Raw genomic sequence first — 5,680 nt, forward strand, 5'->3', positions numbered from 1 at the left:
ACAAAACATGTCTTAGGGGGTAGTTGTTGCACTATAGCATCACATGTGGCAGTGTGGGTAATTTTTCATCTCACACACTCACCAAAGTTAAGCACCATTTCATGTTTTGTAATGTTTCTGTTGTGAATAAGCCAATTTTATATGGATGACTGTTAGTTTATTTGTATTTTCTAAATTATTTGTCTGTTGTCTTTTAACGAAATATGCAGTTTTTCACTGAATCATGTGTCTGTGTGTCTCTGTTTGTTTGTTTACATTTTACAATTATCAATAAATATTATCAGGGTTCAAATAAAAATTTCCAATAAAATCATCATTCTGTATATCAGACTGTTAAACGAACATTTAAAGAAACACAGTGAAACAGTTTCCTTTGCCAAATCTGTTTTTAAATTATGCTGGGTTGGCACGTGGAGGACTTGAGTCTTGAATGCAAAGACTCGAGACTTGTGACTTGAAAACAATGACTTGGTCCCACCTCTGCGTCCATCCTCAGGCAAATGTTGACCTGAGAAGCATTCATTCCACATGCAAATAAGAGAACTCAGACACACCCCTGATGTTTGTCTAGTGTTACAGGAATAGCCCTGTATTCCCATAAAACAGAGACTTGTGTACTTTCTATTTCACTTTAGCAGAGAAACAAATGTGCCTTTTACATATCACACCCCGGACTAGGTAAACTACAGTGACCTTATGTCAAAAAAGACCATATAATAATGTATATACCATGACCCTCTGTTACTTCCAAAAGTGAGAGAGAGAGCGAGAGAGCTGCTTAGTTGAATGTGTAATATACTGTAGGTAACTCTGATAGCAAGCAATTGAATCAATGTTAAACATGACACATCAATGTTTTCTTATTGTCTGTTTTGCTCAAACAAATAATGCTAACAAAATGTTGAAATTTCATAAAATATGGCATTCAATTAATTGAATTAACTTACATTTTATTTTGGGTGAACTTCAATCTGAAAAACGCTTGGTTATTTTCAGAATCAGAATCAGAAGAGCTTTATTGCCAAGTGTGCTTGCACACACAAGGAATTTTCTTTGGTGTTGGAAGCTTCTAGTACAGACATTCAACACAATGACAATACAATATAATACGATTTACAGTCTAAAAGATTTAAATTATGCATATATAAAATAAAGACTATTTTACAGAAAATGGGGATAATAACATATAAGAGACATTGTACAGGGTAGTATATAGTAGAATAAACATATTAACAGATTGTATGTACACTTGTGCAAATGGATAATTAGTAAGTAGAGGTAGTGTTATATACATGTATAATAAAATGTAGATATAATAAGGCACTATAGTGCACACTATAGGAGTAGTGGAAGTGGAATATTGCTCTTAAGGAGCAGTTATCTGTTTAGGAGGGAGATTGCCTGGGGGGAGAGCTGCTTCTGTGTCTGGAAGTCTGGTGTTCAGTGCTCTAAAGCGCCGGCCAGAGGGCAGCAGATCAAAGAGTTTGTGTGCTGGGTGTGTGGAGTCAATGATGATTTTTCTTGCCCTGTTTTTCACTCTGGAATCGTACAGGTCCTGAAGTGTGGGCAGAGGAGCACCAATAATTTTCTCAGCACTACGAACTGTCCGTTGTAGTCTTCGTAGGTCTGATTTGGTGGCCGAGCCATACCAAACAGTAATTGAAGTGCACAGAACAGATTCGATGACCACTGAGTAGAACTGGGTCAGTAGCTCCTGTGGTAGGTTGAACTTCCTCAATTGACGGAGGAAGTATAACCTCTGCTGGGCCTTCTTTACAATGGAGTCTATGTGGGACTCCCACTTCAGGTCCTGAGAGATGGTGGAGCCCAGGAACCTGAATGACTCCACAGTATCCACAGTGCTGTCCAGGATGGTGAGGGGAGGAAGTGATGGAGGGTTCCTTCTGAAATCCACTATCATCTCCACTGTCTTGAATGCATTCAGCTCTAGGTTGTTTTGACTACACCAGGCAGCCAGCTGAGCAACCTCCTTTCTGTAGGCAGATTCATCACCGTCTTGAATAAGGCCAATGACTGTGGTGTCATCTGCAAACTTCAGGAGTTTGACAGAAGGGTCTGTAGAGGTGCATTCGTTTGTGTAGAGTGAATATAGCAGTGGAGAAAGAACACATCCTTGAGGAGCTCCGGTGCTGATGGTACATGTGCTGGATTTAAAATTTCCCAACCTCACTAGCTGCTGCCTGTTCGACAGGAAGTTAATAATCCACTGACAGGTAGAGGTTGGCACAGAGAGCTGGGTAAGCTTGGGCAGGAGGAGGTCTGGGATCATGGTGTTGAAGGCTGAGCTGAAGTCTACAAACAGGATCCTGACGTAAGTCCCTGGTCTGTCTAGGTGTTGTAGGATGTAATGCAGTCCCATGTTTACTGCATCGTCCACAGACCTGTTTGCTCGGTAAGCAAACTGGAGGGGATCAAGAAGTGGTCTGGTGATGTCCTTCAGGTGGGCCAGTACAAGTCTCTCAAATGACTTCATGACCACAGATGTTAAAGCAACAGGCCTGTAGTCATTAAGTCCAGATATTTTGGGTTTCTTCTGTACAGGGATGATGGTGGAGCGTTTGAAGCATGAAGGGACTTCACACTGCTCCAAAGATCTGTTAAAAATATTTGTGAAGATGGGCGACAGCTGCTCCGCACAGACTTTCAGGCAGGAGGGTGAGACCAGAGGTGGACGAAGTACACAACTTCCTTACTTGAGTGAAAGTACAGATACTACTGGTCAAATATTACTCCACTACAAGTAAAAGTTGTAAAGACAGATTCTTACTTAAGTAAAAGTACAGAAGTACGTGCTTTTAAAAGTACTCAAGTAAATTTCCTTTATGTGAAAGTGACCTATTAGTCAGATATGGTGACCCATTCCCGAAATGTGACCTCTGCATTTAACCCATCCAGAGAGTAGTGAACACACGCACAGCAAGTGGTGAACACACGTACACCCGGAGCAGTGGGCAGCTATCACTGCAGCGCCCGGGGAGCAAGTAGGTGTAAGGTGCCTTGCTCAAGGGCACCTCAGTCACTACCCTCCGGCTCTGGGCATCGAACCCGCAACCTTCTGGTCATGAGTCCGACTCTCTAACCATTAGGCCACGACTGCCCGTTGTGCATTGTTTTATTGTCGTATACCTTATGCCTCTGAAGCAACCTACTGAATACACTGAGTAGCTCACAGTATCAGTGGTATTAAAGGAGTAGTTCACTTCAAAATTTTCCCCCATTGACTTTCCATAGTAATTTTTATTCCTACTATGGAAAGTCAATGGGGGCAAATTTTGCAGTGAGCAACTCCTTTAAGAGCTTTATATGTTTAGCACATATATGTTTAGTTTAGATATAATCCTGTATGATCATTTAGCCTAATTATCCTCATTAGCCCCCTAGGCCTATGTATTTCTGAGCAGTGTTCTTTTATTTTGTATATTCCCTTAACCAGTTTTAGCAGCAATTTACCAGTAAGTAAGGTTCTTGTAAATAGTAAAGTGTAGAATCCATGTGTTCGTTGGATTTATTACCATTTGTATTACCATAATTTAACTACAAACATAAACTATAGCTAGTATAATGAAACTATGGTATTTTTAGTTGCTGTGGTTTTACTAAAGATTATTAATTGGAGTATGGTTCCCATATATAGAAAATGGTAAATTTGTGGATACTGTAGTTTTACTGCAAATACCATCACTGCTGAAAAAAACAATGAATTTTTTAATTCGAATGAGATTTTTAAATTAAATTCCTCTTTGTAGTGTGTTTTGGGTTTATTCCAATATGATTTACCATCCCACCAATAGAATCCATCACATACAAGTAGACAACAAGTATCCATAGTACAATTCCCATTATAACCATTAAATCCATTACATTTTCTGTTGTATTTTGGGCAGGGTTCTACAGTTTTTATTTCAACAGGAATACTTCATCTATAGTTACTTCAGTGATATATGCAATGATATAGCAGCAGATCAGAAGTTAACACGCAGGCGTAGCTCAATGTGTATGTGATGCTTATTTACCGTTTAGCCGTTATGCCGATCATTTTCATGACAATGTTTCTACGATCTTTGACTGATCGTAACCCACAGATGATTACACCACACTTTAACATGTGCCTTTTTCGTCTTTTATTGTTCTATTTGCCTTTTTAGAGCGCTATCAACGGTGTAGCAGCGCCTACGTTAACATTAGTTTAGCGGGGAAGATCCCAGAGTTGCCAGATTTGCGTTAAAAAAATCTGCCAAATGGCCATTCAAAGCCTGCCGGAAAACCTGCGAGCTTAGAAAAACTGAAATACTTGGCAACAGTAAAAGGTCCTGGCAGATCGCAAGCCAGATAAATTGCGCACACAGGAAACCCCGCTGCATAGAAACCATTTTCTACTTTTGGACCTTTTTATAAATGTAGTGGAGTAAAAAGTATGATATTTGTCTTTCAAATGTAGTGAAGTTAAAGTACAAGTACTCAGAAAAAATAATACTCAAGTAAAGTACAGATACTCAAAAAGTGTACTTAAGTACAGTACTCAGGTAAATTTACTTCGTTACTGTCCACCGTCTGGGTGAGACATTGTCTGGGCCTGGTGCTTTTCTGATCTTTTGTTTGCGGAAAAGCTGGCAAACATCCTCTTCGCAGATCTTAAGTGCAGGTTGAATGTCAAGAGGAGGTGTTAATGGTATAGCAGAGATAGGGTCAGGGCGGGTGTGAAGGGTGAGACTCTGCATTTCAAAACGACAATAGAAGTCGTTCAGGTCGTCAGCCAGTCGTTGATTACCCATAGACTGAGGTGATGATGGCTTGTAGTTGGTAATGTCTTTCAGGCCTTTCCACACTGATGCAGGGTCGTTGGTGAAAACTGGTTCTTCAGCTTTTCAGAGTAGCTTCTCTTAGCTGCTCTTATCTCCTTTGTCAGTGTGTTATTTTTGGCCTGATTATACAAGACTTTGTCCCCACTTCTGTAAGCATCTTCTTTGGCCTGACGAAGCTGTCTCAGTTTCATTGTAAACCATGGTTTGTCATTGTTGTATTTAAGCGAGTCCTGGTGGGAATACACATGTCCTCACAGAAGCTGATGTAGGATGTCACTGTGTCAGTTAACTCATCCAGATCAGTGGCTGCAGCTTCAAAGACACTCCAATCCGTGCAGTCGAAACAGGCTTGTAAGGCCCGCTCTGTTTCGCTGCTCCATCTCTTTGCTGTTCTTGCTACAGGCTTGGCAGATTTAAGCTTCTGTCTGTAGGTCGGAAGAAGATGAACCAGGCAATGATCAGAGAGACCCAGAGCTGCTCTGGGAACAGAGTGGTATGCATCCCGTATTGTGGTGTAACAGTGATCCAGAATGTTGCTGTCTCTGGTGGGGCATGTGATATGCTGCCTGTATTTTGGCAGCTCACGGGAGAGGTTTGCTCTGTTAAAGTCCCCAATAATAATAATAAGAGAATCCGGGTGTTGCTGCTCCGTGTCAGTGATGTAATCCGCCAGCTGTTGCAGCGCCGCGCTCGCACAAGCATGTGGAGGATGTAAACATTCACGAGAATAAACGAGGAAAACTCGCGTGGCGAATAAAAAGGTTTGCAGTTGATAGAGAACGCTTCTAAGTACGAAAAGCACATCTTCTTCAGTGTTGTTATATCTCTGCACCAACCTTCGTTTATATAAAAACATA

Source organism: Triplophysa rosa, linkage group LG4, assembly GCF_024868665.1.
Source record: "Triplophysa rosa linkage group LG4, Trosa_1v2, whole genome shotgun sequence".
Classification (NCBI taxonomy): domain Eukaryota; kingdom Metazoa; phylum Chordata; class Actinopteri; order Cypriniformes; family Nemacheilidae; genus Triplophysa; species Triplophysa rosa.